This window comes from Ascaphus truei, chromosome 8 (assembly GCF_040206685.1).
Source record: "Ascaphus truei isolate aAscTru1 chromosome 8, aAscTru1.hap1, whole genome shotgun sequence".
In the NCBI taxonomy this organism is placed as follows: Eukaryota; Metazoa; Chordata; class Amphibia; order Anura; family Ascaphidae; genus Ascaphus; species Ascaphus truei.
Window position 1 is genome coordinate 85661177 of NC_134490.1, and position 19823 is coordinate 85680999.

General features: G+C 45.5%; 1 protein-coding gene across 6 annotated transcripts in view; it reads left to right on the top strand.

Moving 5' to 3' along the window:
- SGMS1 (sphingomyelin synthase 1) overlaps positions 1–19823 on the top strand; it is a 285401-nt gene that overhangs the window by 3783 nt on the left and 261795 nt on the right. Inside the window, exon 1 of one of the 6 annotated variants that reach the window (XM_075612917.1) lies at positions 10654–10774. The exons of the other annotated variants lie outside the window; for them this stretch is intronic. The gene's annotated coding sequence lies outside the window, so the exon portion shown is untranslated. Of the gene's footprint in view, positions 1–10653; positions 10775–19823 lie in introns of those variants that run through there. 6 annotated transcript variants of the gene reach the window in all.

The window sequence follows — 19823 nt, forward strand, 5'->3', positions numbered from 1 at the left end:
TCGTGGAATACTCTCTTCATATCAGTGGTTGATTTAATTTACTGTGTTATTAGTGGGTACATTTTATTTTTAATGCCGAAGTACCACTTTTTTTTAATTTATTTTTATTACAAACCTTTGTTTTTGAAGAAAAATGTGATTTGTTTTAGAAATATTTGTTTAATAGCATAAATAGTGTATGCATTTAATATACGAGCCATGTCCCGTTCTTAATCACATTTCTTTAAATCATGCACAGTACCACTAAACTATTGGATATACCTAGCTGGATTAGATGAGTAAGTCCTACTGTCTGATCTCCCTATTTTCATAAAATATAAAGCAGCTAATGAATAGAAAATGTGCCGTACGTAGGAGTGTAAAGAGAAACGTACAAATGTTGTAGTGACAATAATCACTTGGTTCGCTTAAGACTAAGTGTTTGTAATCCAAATAAAATTTTTCGATTGAAAGAGGCAGTTTATTCCAGAAATGTAACTTTCTATTCCTTAGAGCAGGGCTCTTCAACTAGTTATCCAAAGGGGCCAGCTCAAAAAACATTTAGTTATTGAAGGGCCACAAACTTACAGGAACGTCATTTTAGATTTTAAGACTTAAAATATTATATGTCAACATTTTGCAAGCTTTTATAACAGCCGTACCCTATATATTTTCGTTACAATCATATACATGTGAGTTTGTGTGTAAAATTACACTTGGCTTCCTAAACAACTCGTGTGAAATTCAGGAGCAGAGTCCCCAAGGGCCACATAAAGTCCCTTGGTGAATCGCCAGTGGAAAGAGCCTTAGACACTCTCTATTCTCCTTGGGCCGCGATTATACCTACGATGTGCTGACTCTTCAGCTTCTCCGAGAAGGCTAGCAACATTTTGAAATATAACATTTTTTAAGTCTTTAAATGTATCCACAATTATATTACAATAAGCTTGTGTTCCTTCTGCTCATAAATGTTTTCTGATCTGGCCCCTTTGGAGGGCAAGTTGAAGAACCCTGCAGTAGCACCTCATCAGTTGCTGTATTAAGGGTAGCAATGAATTGGCCAACCTTGTGTAATATTACTGGGCAAGTAACCCACATTTTTGGTGGGGATAAAAGAACTAAACAAACTCTACAGTATGACTTCAGATTGCATTGTATTAGAAGAAAGGTTGTTTTTGGTAACACATGAATAAGAACCAATCACCTCGAACAAGTCATGTACAAATTACTTCATAAAAATACCATTAAGAGGTGACAAGGTTAATGGCCTCACTCATGCTGTAATGTAATTACATTTGGCTCCCTTTTCCTGGAAATATGAGTTTCTGTTTATATGAGCGTTGTGTAGTTCACCATAAATTGAGTTAGGTGGTTGCATATGTCACTCAAGTAGCTTGGAGGCGAAGGGGAGTAGAGAGATAGGGTGGTAGTCAGAGGGTGAGGCTGAGTCAAGTGAGGGTTTCTTTAGAATGGGGGGGATGAGTGCGTGTTTGAAAGAAGATGGGAATGTTTCAGTGGTGAGAGGTTAAAAAGGTTAGGGTGGGGCTTAGTGTGCCAGAGAGGGTGCAGAGGAGATGTGAGGGAATAGGATCAAGGGGGTTGGTTGTAGGGCGTGATAAGTGCGAAGTCCTCATCCTCAGTCACGCGGTAACGAGCTGAGGATGGATTTAGTTGTACGCTGGGAGGTAGGTGTTGCATGTGGAGCTTGACATGAAGAGATGTCATGTCCGATTGACTTCATCTCGTCTCTGAAGGAGGTGGCGAGGTCTCGGGGTATAGCTGGGTGGAGAAGGGAGTTAAAGGTGGCGAATATGCATTGAGGGTTTGAGGACAGAGTTTGTATGAGTGAAGGCGATGATCAACCGGTAGTTTTGCTTGGCAAGAGAGAGGGCAGTGTTATAGGAGGAGAGCATACATTTATAGTGGAGTAAGTTTTGCTTTAGAGCAGGATTTCCTCCAGTAACGTTCTGCGGTACATGAGCACTTTTAGGAAATAGATTTATTTATTTGTATTATTATTATTTATAGTATTTATTTCAAAATGTTTGTGTGTGTCATTATGCACACCCAAACTATAAGACCTAGAACAGCCACACTAGGATTACTTTGTTATCAAAGTAAGGCGACGTGTCATGGTTCGGATCCTCTCAAACACTCCAAAGGTTTCATGTGGAACCACAGCTACTGTATATGTTGGAAAGCTGTGTCAGTTCGTTATGTATTTGGACACCGCTTAAGATATTGTAACCACATTTTGCATAATAGTTCTTGAGATCAAGGAGCAGGTTTTATGTTTGTTTGGAGACAATTGGATACATTCTATTTTTAATCTATGCGTTATTACAATTTCTCTAAGCAAGTCAGTGTGAGGATTCCCGGCTGTTCTGTCCCCTTAGCCCTCACCTGTCCGTCAGGATCTAGTGGCACTCAAAGAGGGCATGTCAGCGGTGGTTCACGTGCACGGGCTCCGTCTGTCTCCACGGTTCCCGTATCCAGGGTGCGCGCTTCCCCCAGCGGCATTGATGCACGAAGCATGTGCGCTGCGCACTCTACCCGGCGTCCTGTGGTCTCTACCCCCTGACCTTGACTCAGCCCCCGCTTTGACGTCGGAGGTACGTGGCACAGCGGTCTCACATGTCCCGCCCTTCTCTCCTCGGGTTCTGTCTCCGCCCCCGCACTGACGCGGGTACCGTGGCGCACACAACCAGGTTTCAGCATGATGCGCGGGGGCGCATGTGCTCTCTAGAGGTCCCACCCCCACTACTAATCGGCTGCACAATAGGACGATTTTGCACGATCTAGCAGCCTATCAGTGAGGGCACCTTCACTTCCTGGTTGCCTCCCATTGCAGGGAGGTCCTATTTATACCCTGTCTGTACTCTACTTCATTGCCGAGCATTACGCCTGTTTTGTGACGCTGCATCCAGTATCCTGCCTTGCCTGCCTCCGGTATCCTGCCTTGCCTGCCTCCGGTATCCTGCCTTGCCTGCCTCTTACCCTTGCTGCCTTACCCTTTGGACTTTGTGATACTCCTGCACTGACCCTGGCTTTGGAATTCGACGATCCTGCACTGACCCAGGCTTTGCCTTTACGACGACTCTACTCTATCCAATCCTGACTCCGGCTACGTACCACAAGGAAAAGCTACTCTCCTCTCCTATACCCGGCAAGTACCACGTTTACGCTGTACTCTATAACCCTGACCCGGCTTGCAAGACTATCCTACACTCTAGACGCGCCCTCGCGGTTGTGGTCGGCGTTCTATACCAATCCCGACCTCAGTCCCGCGGTCGCGCCCCGTTTGTGGTGAGCTACGCGTTAGTCAGCCACTAAGTGTTGTACCTGGTAGGCTATATATCTGGCACGTGACATCATACTGGTGACATCATAATGAGTCAGCTATAATGTTTACACTGACAGCAGCCAAATATAGAGAAGGAGAGAGAGGCAGAAAGAATTGGAGACTTCATAAGGTATTAAAGGAAAGTGATGGGAGGGAGCGAGAGAGGGGGAGCGAGAGAGAAGAGGGTTGGGACAAGGTTGGTTTCTTAGAATTCCCGAGGAACGCTGGGTACTTTGAGCTAGTAGAATATAAAGACGTAAGATTTACAAAGAGAAACAGATTCATTTCAGTTGCATAAGTATTCAACATCTTTGCTACAGTGGCCTTAAATCATCTTGGGTGCAAATTAATTGTTTGAAAGGTCATACAATTAGTGAAATGGCTTCAGCCTGTGTGGAATCAGTGGTTTAACTAGTAGATTATTTCCCACAAGTATATAAAGACTTAAAAGCTGCAAGTCGCATAGTGATCCAACAAAGCACCATGAAGAAAGAGGAGCTTTTGAAACAAGTCAGGGATAAAGTGGCAGAGAGGCACAGAGTAGGTTAGGGGTACAAGATAATGTCAAAGGTGCTGATTGGCCCTCAGCACAGTGAAGTCCATCATTAAGAAGTGGAAGGTGCATCATACCACCCAGACACTACCCAGATCAGGTCACCCTCCCAAACTCTGAAGCCAACAATGACCTTGAGAGATCTGCAAAGTTCTGTGTCTCAGATGGGAGTCGGTGTTCACACGTCAACAATAAGCCGGTCCCTACACATACCTGGCCTGTTTGGACGGGTGGCAACAAAGAAGCCATTACTCAAAAACACTCATCTTATATCACGTATAGATTTTGCAAAAAAGCATATAGATGATGCTGCCAAAATGTGAAAAAATGTTTTGTGGTGAGACGAGACAAAAACTGAACTTTTTGGTAGAAACAAGCAGCGTCTGGCGCAAGCCCAGCTCTACACAATCACCCTGTCAACACCATCCCACTGTTAAACATGGTGGCAACATCATGTTATGGGGCGCTTCTCTTCAGCAGGAACAGGGAAGCTTGTCAGGATAGAGGGGAGAATGGATGGTGCAAAGTACAAGCAACTCCTTGAGGAAAACCTGTTTGTCAGCCCAAGACTGACACTGGGAAGGAAATAAATATTTCAGCAGGACAATGACCCAAAGCACAAAGCTAAAATCTCACTGGAGTGGCTGAACAAGAAGAGAATTAAGGTTCTCGAATTCAATCAAACATTTATGGTGAGACTTGAAGATTGCAGTTCATTGACGATCCCCAACAAACTTATCAAAACGGGATACATTTTCCTGTGAAGAATGGGCACAAATGTCACCATCCTACTGTGCAAAGCTAGCAGACCTAGCTAGATGACCCCAGAAGAAGTCGAAAGATGTAATGCCTTGGCCTATTTGTGCGTCTGAGGCCACTGTGCCAACTCTGTACTAACTCCGTGAGGATTCCAACTGTCTGAGGCGGCTGATGCGACTGACGTGTGAAGCTGGCAGAGGAATCCCAGACGTGAGAGAGCCGCGGACTAGGGAGAACATGCACACGCATGTCGAGAAGCCGGACCGGGAGAAGGGTTGGAGTGCGCCCAGAGTCACTCTCTGCTTTTTGCCAGCGGGGAAGGTGAGTTGTCCCTTTCCCCTCTGTGTTGTTTGGGACATAAGTAAAATGCACTACAGGCATACCCCGCTTTAAGGACACTCACTTTAAGGACACTCGCGAGTAAGTACATATCGGCGAATAGGCAAACGGCAGCTCGCACAAGCGCCTGTCATCACGTCCTGTACAGCAATACCGGCTCCCTACCTGTACCGAAGCTGTGCGCAAGCGGGGAGACTATAGAGCCTGTTACACATGCGTTATTTACATCAGTTATGCACGTATATGACGATTGCAGTACAGTACATGCATCGATAAGTGGGAAAAGGCAGTGCTTCACTTTAAGTACATTTTCACTTTACATACATGCACCGGTCCCATTGCGTACGTTAATGCGGGGTGTGCCTGTATTTTCTTTGCATTTGTTTTCATCTCCATATTAGGTCCACAAGAAGTCCCCATACCAGAGGATTCCAGTCTATGGAGTAACGGTATATGTGCTATCAGTGTTTAATTATTCACTAGGTTATTTTTCACGTTTTACTGCACTGTTTCTTCAATTTGCGCCATGATGGTGTAGTTTGGTCACAATTGCGGTTTGGGAAACCGTGGGTGTTGAGGCAGGACTTGATTATATCACAATCTCATATATTTGTTGCGCTTGGTTTATTGTTTCACAGACCTTTCTAAAAAAGACTCAATTATAATTCAACAACGTGTAACATTATTGGTTGGTGGTGAATACTTCTGCAAACGTGTGTGTGTGTGTGTGTGTGTGTGTGTGTGTGTGTGTGTGTGTGTGTGTGTGTGTGTATATTTATTTCATATGGCGTTTTTCTCCCAATGGGACTCAATGCTTCACAGTTACAGTATAGAACGCGGTATGCAGCACATAGGATTTTTGCAGACAGAGTCCCTGCCCAGTTGAGCTTACAATCTATGATTTTGGTGCCTGAGGCACAGGGAGTTAGTGACTTGCCCAAGGTCACAAGGGGCTGGCACCAGGAATTGAACCAGGTTCCCCTGCTTCAAACTCTGTGTCTGTTTACAGAGTCTGTGTGTTTTCTCACTGAGACACTCCTTTTATATATGATATATTTAAGATAAATGTGTGAACATTGTAGATTGCTGCTTATAATCATGAGATAAAGCCCCAATGGTAATAGGTACTTTACAGGGGGGTCCCTTGTTTTCTCTTATATTTAAATTAGCTATTGAACCCAGTGTACAGACGGGTATGGTTAATCAACAAATGAAAGGAATCGGTGCAGTTTCCCTGATGGAAACTAATGTATGATAGTGATATATTTCTGTCCCATATGATGGATACTGAATGCATCCTGGTTATAAAGCTAATTTAGAAATACCAGAAGCTCTTAGTGCTCATACTGAAACCTCAAGAAACGAAAGTATTGGAAAATGGCTTGCGCTTTGACTTAAAAATATTAGATTCTTAGACATTTACTTTGGCTCTCAAAGTCTTTTTCCAAACTAAATTACCCTGACCTTTTAAAACAGATTAGAGAGGGTTTTGAAAATGGACAGAAAACATTATTTATCATGGGGGGGAAGAATGTGTATTGTCATTTTGGGCTCTAAGATCGTACTTCACCAGCAATAAAAATATATGCCTAACAGGGTTAACCCTTCCACTGCCAGATGTTACCGATGCAGGTACTGTTATTATGCCTTTCAAACATAAAACAGAGACCAATATGTCCCAGAGTTACGGTATTGCGCCCCTAAGTTAGGACATGCTCGAAATGAGTCGTGGTGCTCTTAGATGTCCGGCTGTATTTCCTGGCTCCTGAAGCCCTCATATAAAATGTAATGAGCAAAATAACCGGGGAGGAAAGGCAGCGGTCACGGCCGCGCAGCAAGTGAGCAAGGCTGGGCTGTGCTGTGAAGAAATCTCCTTTATTATAACATGGAAGTTAAAAAAAAGAGAGAGAGGGAGGCCGGTTGCGGCTGAAACGCGTTGGAGTTGCGGGGGGTGCCTCCCTCTCTCCCTTTTTTAACTTCCATGTTATAATAAAGCAGATTTTTTCACAGCACAGCCCAGCCTTGTTCACTTGCTGCGCGGCCGTGACCGCTGCCTTTCCTCCCCGGTGAGGTTATTCTGCCTGCTATTTCTACCATACAGCTTGGAGCACGCCGCAGATCAGACGGACTCAAAGACATATGTGAGTCATTTATTCCTCATTTGTTCCTTCATTGTGGAGTCCCCCAGGCGTTGTGGGTTACACTATGCGTGATTAAGGGGGTCTGGGTGGGTCCACAGACTTCCCCCTGACATCCCTAGACAATCACTGCTGTACCACATACCTAATAGGGGTTATTTCATATTGTTCCTCTACACCCTGTCCATGTGGACACAGCAGCATTCTTTATTAGTCAATGTGGTTTTTAAACAAAGCCCTGCAGTACTAGCTTATTGAGTGGTGAATGTCCCTCGGTTCTCTCTAAAATTTAATAAGGATTGTCTTAAAAAAACAAAAATACTGAGACTTAATGGAAAAGTTTCTGAACACTTGGTAATGAGATGCGCCATGTGCATTCGAGGCCGGGAACGGGTGTGGCGACCCCAACATGACCCTGTGCTGCGCAGCAAGGAGAAGTCCAATTCTCCACCGTTGCATAAGATGATATCCATGGTGGGGAAAGAGACAGTTTAACCTTGACAAATGTCGCAAACGCAACCATACAAAGAAGATATTGGCGCCATAAATGCATACGTTAATGGTAACATTCAAAGGGAACTCGGATTTTGTCGGATAACCTCAAGAAAAGAAACCAGTCTCTGACAACACATGCAAGTCAATAAAAGTAATTTAATTTGTCACACTGGCATTATTCTGTTTATGTGCAGCGGTAATATCTGCGTGGAATGAGCACCCAGCACAATAAGGGACAAGGAGTGCATTTTTTCTTTCAAAGAATTGTCGAAACCTCTCCAAAAAGCAAGTAGATGACCTTTCTAAAAAGTCACAAGGAGCGCTAATACAATTAGGTTTGGAAAATCTATTGAAACAATGTATGCATGTTGATCTACTTGAATATAACAAAGTGGATCAACTGCCAAACCTACGTGGCTAATGACTTTGCCTGGTAATGATCATGAACCCTAAAAAACTACCGTTGGTCACGAAGAAAGGACCACCACGAGAAGGCACCGGCAACCACCGAGTGGTAATTTCCAAACGTTGAAACTTTCTAAAGAACGATAAACCCCTACTATTTCAAAACTTTGCGTGGCAAAAGCAAGCAGGGAATATACCCAAATCTGCACTCGACTATTGAAGTAGGTGCAAGGGTTTGCCTTGAGGCTCAGTTCACGCTGCTGCTGAGCTTGCTCATGCTTGGAGAGAGGTGATGTCCGAGCGGTGGGGGGGGGGGGGGCGTGACTATTATGGGAGGGTGCGTGTCATTGGCTGTATAGGGGCTGTCTGTGTTTGTGTGTCTGTCTCTCTTTCTCTCTCCCCCCCCCCCATTGCACGCTCTCTCTCCCCCCTCTCTCACCCTTCCCCTCTCTCCCCCTTGCTTTCTCTCCCCCCTCCCTCACCCTTCCCTTCTCTCCCTCTCTCTCTCCTCCCCTTGCTTTCTCATCCCCTTGCTTTCTCCTCCCCTCTCTCTCTCCCCCTCTCTCTCCCTTCTCCCCCTCTCTCTCCTTTCTCCCCTCCTGTCTCTCCCTTCTCCCCTCCTGTCTCTCCCTTCTCCCCTCCTGTCTCTCCCTTCTCCCTCCTCTCTCTCTCCCTTCTCCCCCCCTCTCTCTCTCCCTTCTCCCCCCTCTCTCTCTCCCTTCTCCCCCCTCTCTCTTCCTTCTCCCCCCGCAGCAGCCTGTTTGCCCCCCCCCGCAGCAGCCTGTTTGCCCCCCCCCCCGCAGCAGCCTGTTTGCCCCCCCCGCAGCAGCCTGTTTGCCCCCCCCGCAGCAGCCTGTTTGCCCCCCCCCCGCAGCAGCCTGTTTGCCCCCCCGCAGCAGCCTGTTTGCCCCCCCCCCCCGCAGCAGCCTGTTTGCCCCCCCCCCCCCCCCGCAGCAGCCTGTTTGCCCCCCCCGCAGCAGCCTGTTTGCCCCCCCCCCCCGCAGCAGCCTGTTTGCCCCCCCCCGCAGCAGCCTGTTTGCCCCCCCCCCGCAGCAGCCTGTTTGCCCCCCGCAGCAGCCTGTTTGCCCCCCCACAACAGCCCGTTTGCCCCCCCGCAGCAGCCCGTTTGCGTCCCCCCGCCCGCAGCAGCCCTTTTGCGTCCCCCCCCGCAGCAGCCCGTTTGCGCCCCCCTAGCAGCAGCCCGTTTGCGCCCCCCCCGCAGCAGCCCGTTTGCGCCCCACCCTGCAGCAGCCCGTTTGCGCCCCACCCTGCAGCAGCCCGTTTGCGCCCCCCCCGCAGCAGCCCGTTTGCGCCCTCCCCCGCAGCAGCCCGTTTGCGCCCCCCCCCGCAGCAGCACGTTTGCGCCCCCCCCCCCGCAGCAGCCCGTTTGCCCCCACCCCCGCAGCAGCCCGTTTGCCCCCCACCCCAGCAGCATCCCGTTTGCGCCCCCCCCACCCCAGTAGCAGCCCGTTTGTGCCCCCCCCCCACCCCAGCAGCAGCCCGTTTGCCGCCACCCCCCACCCCAGCAGCAGCCCGTTTGCCGCCACCCCCCACCCCAGCAGCAGCCCGTTGCGCCCCCCCACCCCAGCAGCAGCCCGTTTGCCGCCACCCCCCACCCCAGCAGCAGCCCGTTTGCGCCCCCACCCACCCCAGCAGCAGCAGCAGTCACTTCTCTCTGCTCCCTCTCGGCTAAAAAATTCATGTTGTGTTTTCTGTGACAGTAAAACACACCCTCTCTTCCCATTGGTCAGAGCAGGGTCATGTGACCCTGCTCTCAGCACGAAAGTATCTCTCCCTTGTCTCCCCAAGCACAACGCTTGGGAGAGCGTGTTTGCACGCGCATGAGCGCGCGAGCACAGCGGGAGAGGGGATGTCACGATCAACATTGCAGAAGGTAAGCGCGCCAAGCGCATAGCGAGCTCAGCTCCAGCAGGGACTCAGCCTTTGTTTCTTGCAAACCGAGCCTTTGCACAGACTCTGGGTTTGAAGATTTAAAGCCACTACAGACTGTGGAGGAAACTGATTATTATCATGATGACCAGGAAGATGTGTAGACCCCCCCCCCCTCAGCTTCAGCAAAATCAAGGATGCATGTACCCACCTAAGAGTCAATTTGAAGACCAAAGAGATCTTCTCACGAGACACTGCTCACCTTGACAAAGTCTTCCGACTCCAGCACGTGACTACTGGTCCTTTCTACGGCTCGCTTTTCTCATTTATCTATTTCCCACTTATATTGTGATATAAGCTGACATGGTAAGGCCAATTAATAGTTAAACTCATGTGCACAATTGCAACAAAGAGGTTAACCCTTTTTCCTTAAATGTTCCAGGTGAAAGAAAAAGCGCTGCTCTGTGGAGTCACCAACATGGAAGACGAGAGAAAAGAAGAAAAATAGTGTGGTGCGTTTCTGTAAGGTTTTATACTGGCCGCGCACATAGAAATACACTTACAAACTGTGCATTCTTTATAGCTTATCTCACTCCTCTGTGCTGGCGCAAGCAGTCCTGTCTGAAGCCACGGCGATCCATAATCCGATTATGCTAAACGACATAAGACTTTCCACGCTGAGGACTGGCAGCTAAAGATCTAAAGCACCGGGGGACAGAGCCAGATATCGGAGAACTGGTGTAAGGACTGCGAGCAGTGAGATCACATGAGGGGAGTAACAGCTGGGAGATGCAAGCGCAGACCGCCGGAGCTTCAGACTGGAGTGCTTGCGCCAGCATCAAGGAGTGACAATCTATAAAGAATTTACGGCTTGTACGTGTATCTTTATGTGCATTGCCAATATAAAACCTTTTGGAACGTATTGCACTATTCTCTCTCTCTTTCTCTCTTTCCATATTTGTGAGTCCACATAGCAGCGCTTTTTCTTTCACCTGGTACAGTCAAGCTATTTTGCCCACATTGGAGGGCAATTTGAGAATAAGCAACTCCAGAGGATCACACTTTATCCTTTTTAAAGCTGCAGTTCAAGCTGTTATTTAAACATTATTTTTTTTCACTTCAATATGTGCATCAATACAATATGCACACTGACAAGTAATTAGCTAAGTTGCTGATCGATCCGTTGTCCTGTGATCGATAGCGGAAGATTTGGCTCGGGGCTCACTAAATGCATCCTGGATCCTCTTCTGCTGCACTGATGGCCAAAGTTCTGTGAGGCAGATCATGTGACCAGGCAGGCACTAGATTTTATTGGTTCACTGCTAGAGAGGGCGGGGCTCAAAAAGGTGATTCTGTTTCAGAAGAGGAAGGGGATGTGACTTTGTAAATGGTTGCTATAGGAACAAAAATGTGTGTTACATTAGAAAGCATAAAAAATGTCTTACAGAACTGATTAAATAAAACACATGCAATTCAACACATTGCGTGAACTACAGCTTTAAAGTCATTCACGTTATGGTCTTTAGATTGTTTAGAAATGTGTGATTGTTATTTTATTATTGTTATATTGAACTCCAACACACACTACATTCATCTTTGTGCTAAAAAATGTTATATTGGTGTATTTGGAGTAGCTCTAAGTATTTCCACAATATTAGCTTACCTTTTTCTTAAAAGCCTTTTTATTTTGTTTCATAGCTATGCAGATGTGTGCCATAAAACTTGACTTGTTCATGGATTGAAGCGTACTCAAAAAAATTAGAAAAGGCAACCCCCCCCCCCCCCCAAACTAGCCAGATATCACTAGTTTATATTAAACTATCATTAGTAGGCAGTTGATGACTTTTAATATATCTAGAGATTTTGAAGGGGAAGATGCTTATCTGGAGTGGAAAGCTTCAAAGGCGTGCCTGGGATCCACCAAAATCAGAGGCAGAGGAAGGCATCTCTAGGACCCTGTATCCATATCATTAGTGATACTTTAGAAGGCAATTAATGTTCAGTTCCACCCTTCGTTATGTCCTACATCTATATTTCTCTAAGGATGTGTGCACATGCCTCTGTGATAGGCTGAGCGGCCTCGCACTCACCCAGGAAACACTGGGGGAGGGGATTTTAATGGCAGTCTTGGATTACCAAATAAAATGCGCGAATGTTTAATAACTTTTCAGATCTAGATCGGAGTATGTTACAGCTAGTAAATATATAAAATGCAAGGATACACAAACGTGGTCATGTAAAACATGGAAGGATATAGTGCTTACAAATATCAGATACATGATTTGACGCTCAAGGGTATAACTAGGTGTCGCCCGTCACATATGCGTCCGTAACTATCCCCCAAGTACAAGGATGTGGGTGCCAATTATCTAGGGATTATGGGGAGGGAGTTATGAAGTATTTTCTATTTTCTGCTTATATTACAAATGAAACTATAGTAAAGCGTCTGGAAAGCCGTGTTTCTCGGGACAGGCCACACCCACTAGGTTTGTCAGACATCTGGTATCTTTCTCACTGGTGAAAAATTCTTTACTATAAGAGTGTGCATCTGAAACGCAATAATCACATCTGCTTAGGGATGCACAGTGTGTGTGTGGATCTCCTATTTTCTCTTCGTGACCCCTTGAAGGACCTATAACAAGATTTTCGCTGGTGATGTATAGGTTTACTTTTTAATCCTTTTTTTAGTTTGTATACTGTCTGATTCTATACTGTCATGTTGTAATCTTTCTGTAGCACGCCCTGAATGCCTTTGGCACTATTACATCCAAAATATAATTATTGGCTGAGCTCTAATCGAACCTTTTTTACTTTTTGAAGAGTTTGCCTCATCTGACGTTTTGCTAAATCGTGTTTTTTTGTTTAATTCATAGATTTTGTCTGGCAGACAGTGGTAACCTGGCACTCAAAGTACTTAAATTAATCTTGGTGGTATAATTGTGGTGGAGTGTGACCATCACACACACACACACAGTGTGTACATGACATAGGGCCTGAAATTGGGCAAAATCACGGAAAAATGTATGGTCAGTTTTTCTTTAGTGTTTAAAATGTTCAGGATACCAAAGTTGCTGTTCAAAGATAACTCTTTAAATATTGGTTTATTTTAACTTTTTTTTTAAAGCATAATTAAGCTTGCAAACTGTGGAAAACTGTCTCCGATATTGGAGCACGGAAAATCTTTTATTGCCTAATGGTAAAGGATAATCAGTGAATTTGGCTATTCTCAGATTGTGTGGCGGTTGGAGAACTCTAATTCTTACCTCTTGCCAATCTTCTATTTCTTATTTTTATTTTCATACCTATCAAAATGCTCATAGTTTAATTTAGCTTGTTGTTTATCTACCCAAAAACTACGATGCAATTCCCAGTCGGTGCAGGAGTGCAAGCCGAAGGCCGTGCCTATAGTGCCGTCGATGGCGGCGGTGACACGGCGGGTGATGTCACCTGTCGCCACCGCCGAAAGTTATGTTTTGGTGGGGTCGTGGGATTCCGGCAATTTGATTTGTTCAAGAGCCGTCACGTGATGCGACAGCCCTTGAAAAATCACATTTTGTCGGCTTCCAGTTTCCGCGACGTTGCTTTGTCGCCGTCGCACGCACTATAAGCGCACGCGGCGCCGGCAATGTATTTGTTTTCGGGCGACGTCGCCGGCGCTATAAGCGTGGCCAAACACCACCTATAATGCTAACGTCTATATACCATGTTTATCACCTTGTGGCTAAAATGGTCATTTCATTTTACATTTGTTTATTTAAGGTGGGATGTTGGGGGAATACATTTCCCAATTAAAAGGGAAAGAAAATCCCAGGTCACCTTGAAAAAGTCTATGGGGAGGTATTGCTTTTCTTCATAAGATGAAGGGAGGAGGAGTGAGTAAAGACACTGACTGACACTGAGTTTGAGTTCAATTCCCAGTGTCGGCTCCTTGTGACCTTGGGCAAGTCACTTTATCTCCCTGTGCCTCAGGCACCAAAAACATAGATTGTAAGCTCCACGGGGCAGGGACCTGTGCCTGCAGAATGTCTCTGTAAAGCGCTGCGTAAAACTAGCAGCGCTATACAAGAACTTATTATTATTATTATTATTATTAGATTGGACAGATCAAGAGCATGATAAATTGAGATCTAGTTAGGTAAAATACTGTCAATATGCTGGATTTAACAGCAAATAATTGAGTGGCAATACTTACATTCTTCCACACTTTGACCCTTCTGCCTTCCTTTTTTTTTTTTTAATACTGCACTCCGACACTTTCGGTTGATATTTTATTTTAATTTTTCTTAACATGATATATTAAGACATTTCTTAACATGATTGAAAATGTGGTCAACTTCATGGCTAAACCATGGCATTAGGTCGAGACTTTAATACAATGTAATGCTTTTCTAAATCTGAAAGCTCGCACTAGAATGACACAAAATATACTCTTGGTGTAGATCAGGCCGACACAACTCCAGTCCTCGAGGGCTGGCCTGGTATAGATTATAGTAAAGAAAAAACATGCATTGTGGAGTGCTGTGCATCTAGAAGACCTTGACTACATTTGTATGGCATTAACCAAGAATTGATTCTTTTTAAATACGCTCATATGCTTTACTAAGGTGATTGAAGGCAAGATAAAAAATCTGGTCTTATCAGACGACGCACGCGTATGGTTCTTGCGTTTAAAGAGGCGATAGACAGGAGATACCGGCGCCTCCTTCGGAAGGAAGAATTTCTGGAATCGGGGTCCCCGGAGCTGAAGTTAATGGGGTTCAGCTCAGGAGACCCACTTGCTTCAGTCCTGTGTTTTTACATTTTTAACAATCTCCTGCTTGGATTGCTCCTTTAAAGGCCGACCTAAGTAATTTCTGAAATTGGAGGTTTCCCACATCATAGCCAAGGCAATCTTTTGAAATAAAAAATGAAAAGCCTAATAATGAACCCAATTTATACTTGGATACAGCCAAAGTAGTTTTAAGGGTGGACCTGGTATCAAATGCAGTGTAATGGAAAATGAGTTCTATTCAGGCTAATAAAAATGTCACTAAATCTGATCAGAATAAATGTCTCCTCCACGAGACAGAACAATCTACTTGGATAGGAAAAAATTATTTGCATGTACTGTATTGTATAAAACAAGGAAGAGATGACTGTCCTCCCAAAACGACATATTTTCTACATACGGGAACAAATTGGCCACATAGACCAAAAACATATGCAGCTGCTAGGAGAGTGAAGCACAAGGGAGAACACGCCTTGGCAATCTGTACTCACTTCTATAGCAAACTCTCTTATTATTATTATTATTATTATTATTATTAGCGAAATGGTGGACAACTCTGAAAATAAATATTTTTGACAACCTTAAAGCAGCAATGCTGATTTCCTTTTTGTTTTGTTGAAGCAGAATTTCAGCAGATGGTCTCTGGAGGTAAACCGCGTTAATTTAAGCCCTGCAGACCCCCCACTTTCCGAGATACAGACCTCTGTAGGGGGCGCCGGTAGCAGCTCCAGCTGTGCTATCGAAATGGCAGTTTAAATGTTCCGCCTCATGAAGGCCAATAGGAAGCTGTGACGTCATCCCTTGCGGCTTCCTATTGGGCCGTGTGACCGAGATATTTAAACCTGAGGAGCTTCCACACCCTACATAGGTAAGTATCTCTGGGAGCAGGGGGTCATCATGACCCCCAGATGAAGTCCGGTGGGACAAAACATACTGGGCCTTTTTTGATGCTTTGAGGCCACTGTACCCAATCTCCTGAGAAGCCCTGATTGGAAGGAGACTGCTGAGACGGCCGTGACGCGGCGGAGTGCCCCCACTGCGGGTGAGAGACGCTGGCAGAGGCAATCGCGGTCTGTTCCTGACTGAGAAGTGGAGCGGTCGCATCGGGTGCAGTTATCTAAGGAGAAGGGTTGAAGTGCGCCCGAAGTCACTTCTTGTTTACTTACCAGCGGGGTGAGTGTGAGTGTGTTACAATCCCCTCTGTGTTGTTTGTCATCTTAAAGTAAATGTTAATGCACTATATCCTTGCATTTGTGTTTCTTCATATGAGGGTCTTCAAAGAGTCTGCTGACTGGTGAATCTTCTACTTGGAGTTACAGTATGATGTGTTTTTCTAACAAATCACCAAAAAAATCTACTCGCCACCTAGTACCGCACGTGTGCTGCTTGGGTCAATAGGAGCTCGCCACGATGTTAAATCCACTCGCCCGGGGCGAGCAAATGTATAGGTTTGTTATATATATATATATATATATATATATATATATATATACATACATACATACATACATACAGTGTTCGACAAACCTATTCATTTGCACGCCACGGGCGAGTGGATTTAACATCGTGGCGAGCTCCTATTGGCCCAAGCAGCACACGTGCGGTACTAGGTGGCGAGTAGATTTTTTTTGTTTGGAGATTAGATTTTTTGGTGATTTGTCGACCACTGTATATGTGTATATATACACACATACATATACACACACACACACACATACACACATACACACACACATACACACACACATACACACACACACATACACACACACATACACACACACACACACACACACACACACACACACACATACACATACACATACACACACATACACACACATACACACACACACACATACACACATACACACACACACACACACACACACGTGTGTGTCTATACACACACCGCAAACAGAAAGATCATTCATCAGGCACAGTACACTTCACATAAATCACTACGCGGGTGCATATCAATATCTCTCCCCAATTCCACCTGACCATGTACTTTAAGGGTCCCATGTGTGGGTGCCAGAACACAGTTGGAGCTCTAATGGATAGTGTGCTACTGTAGCAGGCCCTTCATCTTCGCAAAGACTTTGGTACCCTTTCTTGTCAGTGAACAGGCACCAGCCTGTGCTTGGCTGCATCTGAAAATCTCACTCCATTCCCGGATCCAACTCCTGGGGTATCCCATAACTCTGGAACTGTAAGGAATTGGGGAACGTGTCCTTTGCGATGTGTTCCCTCCTTACCTAGTGCTGCCGCTGCTCCACTCTCCACTCATGCGCGCAACCCCGTACTGATTACAGAATGCGCGCATCCGCAGCTCTTCAGCCCCTGCCATGGAGCTTGGCTCCGCCCCTCTGGACGCGCTGCGCGCACGACGACATGCAACGATCCCCAGCTGCGTGTCAAGCATCATGTGTGCCTCTTGTCTCCTGCAGCCTGTCCCAGCTTCCACTGCGGCCGCACCACCGCTCCACCCCCTGCTCCATTGGTTCTGTCTGCCTACATATACCCTGTTCCTGCTCTCAGTCAGGGCTCAGCATAATTCGGTGTAGCCTCGCTGCTTCCTACAGTTGTGCCTTGCCCTGTTCCAGTCTTGTCTTTCAGATTAACCTCTTGTGTACCGACCAGGCTTGTAAGTGAACCTCTCTGGATATTGACCTCTACTACGACGACTTATCCAATCCCAGATCACGGCTAACGGACCTTGACTATTCTACCATCTATAATCCCAGACCACGGCTAACGGACCTTGACTATTCTACCATCTATAATCCCAGACCACGGCTAACGGACCTTGACTATTCTACCATCTATAATCCCAGACCACGGCTAACGGACCTTGACTATTCTACCATCTATAATCCCAGACCACGGCTAACGAACTTCTACTATTCTACTCTCTCCAATCCCTGGACCTGCAAGTATACCGATTAACCCCTTTTTTTAACCCAGACCCGGTAACGCTAGACAATCTGCCTTCCAGGCACGCTTCCGCTGCTGTGGGTGCGTGGCTTTGTACCTTCCTACCTCAGTACTGGGGTCTTGCCTTGTTTGTGGGTAGCCTGAGCATTACAGGAACCCCAATACATAAACACATTCTGTAAAAACTCACAACCCCCCCCGATAGCCTATTTTGTGTGTGTGGTGATGGTGGGGGGGAGGAGGGGTTGGTTTTGATACAAACATGGCCATGGGTGTCAGCAATAGAAAGCCGTGATGTAAAGACATAGCAGCTTTTCTATTGGATGCTGGACCAAGACCATGACCATGCCGCCATTTTGTGTCTGGCAGGCACATATTTTCCCCGTATGTCGGTGGACCATGTGGGAGCTCTTGGAGATCCCCTCTTTCAGGTCAAATAAAAAAGTGTGAAAACGAGCAGAGGGGAAGTTGCTTTAACACAATGCGTTGAATAGAAGACCACAGTACAGATCTGTATTGATTATTTGAACAGCTCGAGAACCTTTTGTAGGCAAATATAGACATTCTTGCAGCCGCTGTTGATGTGCTTTGGTGTACAACATTAGCAGCAGAGATTGGGTTGCAATGAAGTCTGCTGGCAGCAACAGGAGGAGATCGCAAAATAGAGGCCTTGGTAATTGCCATATTAATCATGTTTGTCACACATTGAAAAAATACTCGTGCTGTACAGGTGAGCAGCTTCCAAACAAGGGTTTCTACAGAACCGCTCATTTCATAGGCATCAGTTTTTCACACTTTTTTTTTTTCTGTACAACCCCAATTTTATTTAACTCTTCCGACCTGGCCCCGGATAATGGCTGTGCAGTGTGTTGCCGACTTTTTTGTTTTTGTAGTGTGTGTGGATCCTGTTTACTCTTTGGTTCCCTTTAATCACGGAGTGGAGTAGGTGGCGCTACTACTCTAAAGAGCAGTGTAACTAGGTATGTGTGTCTGTGTGTCTGTGTGTCTGTGTGTCTGTGTGTCTGTGTGTCTGTGTGTCTGTGTGTATACAGTGGTTTGCAGAAGTATTCACCCCCTACCAATAATGTTGCATTTTCTTGAATTACATATAATGTATGCACTGTTTTTCAAACTTTAGCTTTTTTTTTATTCATAGCTACAAAGCTGTAATGGTTAAACTGAACACTTTTATATGAGGAAGCGGTTAAATGTCAGCATGTACTGGTTGCATAAGTATTCAGCCCCTTAGGTCATTACTTGGTAGAAGCATGTTTGGCAGCAATAACTGCTGAGTCCTTTTGGATCGGTCTCTACTAGCTTTGCACGGTAGGGTGGTGACATTTGTTCATATTCTTCACGAGAGAATTGAAGCAGTTTTGATCATTTTGTTGGGGATCTTCAAGTCTCGCCATAAATTTTTGTTTAGGTTTAATCAGGACTTTGGGCCACTCAAGAACAATCATTCTCTACAATCACTCCAGTGTGGCTTTGGCTTTGTACTTAAGTTCATTGTCCTGCTGAAATGTGAATTTCCTCCCCAGCTTGAGTCTTCACTGAATCAAGCAGGTATTCCTCAAGGATTCACGTGTACTTTGCACATCCATTCCTCATCGGAGCAGTGCTTCTCCTATTGGATTCACTAGCATTGATGTGGCTGTTATCCATGTTCATGTCCCCAAGATGCAGATACTAATTGCTGAAATGTTCCCTCAGCCAGTGGGACCTCCTGTAAGATTAGTTCAGATGTATTTAGAGAGCAGGTGAGAAAATTAGTGGGACCAATGTATAGATGGAAAGATGGTAGTAAGTGGAAAAGAGCGTGAGAGAGGACAAATGAAGGGTGGTAGAGAGACATAATTTTAATAATATCACTACTCCCTTACATTACATGCCCTCACTACCCTGCATATGAACGAGCATCTTCAAGGGAGGGATAAAGTTAAATAGTTTGACCCTTCAATTCCTGGAGTGGAGCAAGTGGTCAAATGTTTCCAGTGGGTCATTAATAGTGCAGACTCGTATAGTTCCAGTGTGAACTGATAAATAATGAAGCGTGTGTCCTGCATTTGAGGGTGTATTTTATATTGGCCTCACCTTTGCTCCCATGCCTACATTAACCACATGAAATGGGCATCCATAAACCTACACAAGATGTAGACAGAAATGTAATTCAAGGAAACCTCAATAAATTTATAGGGGATATAATAGTTGCATTTG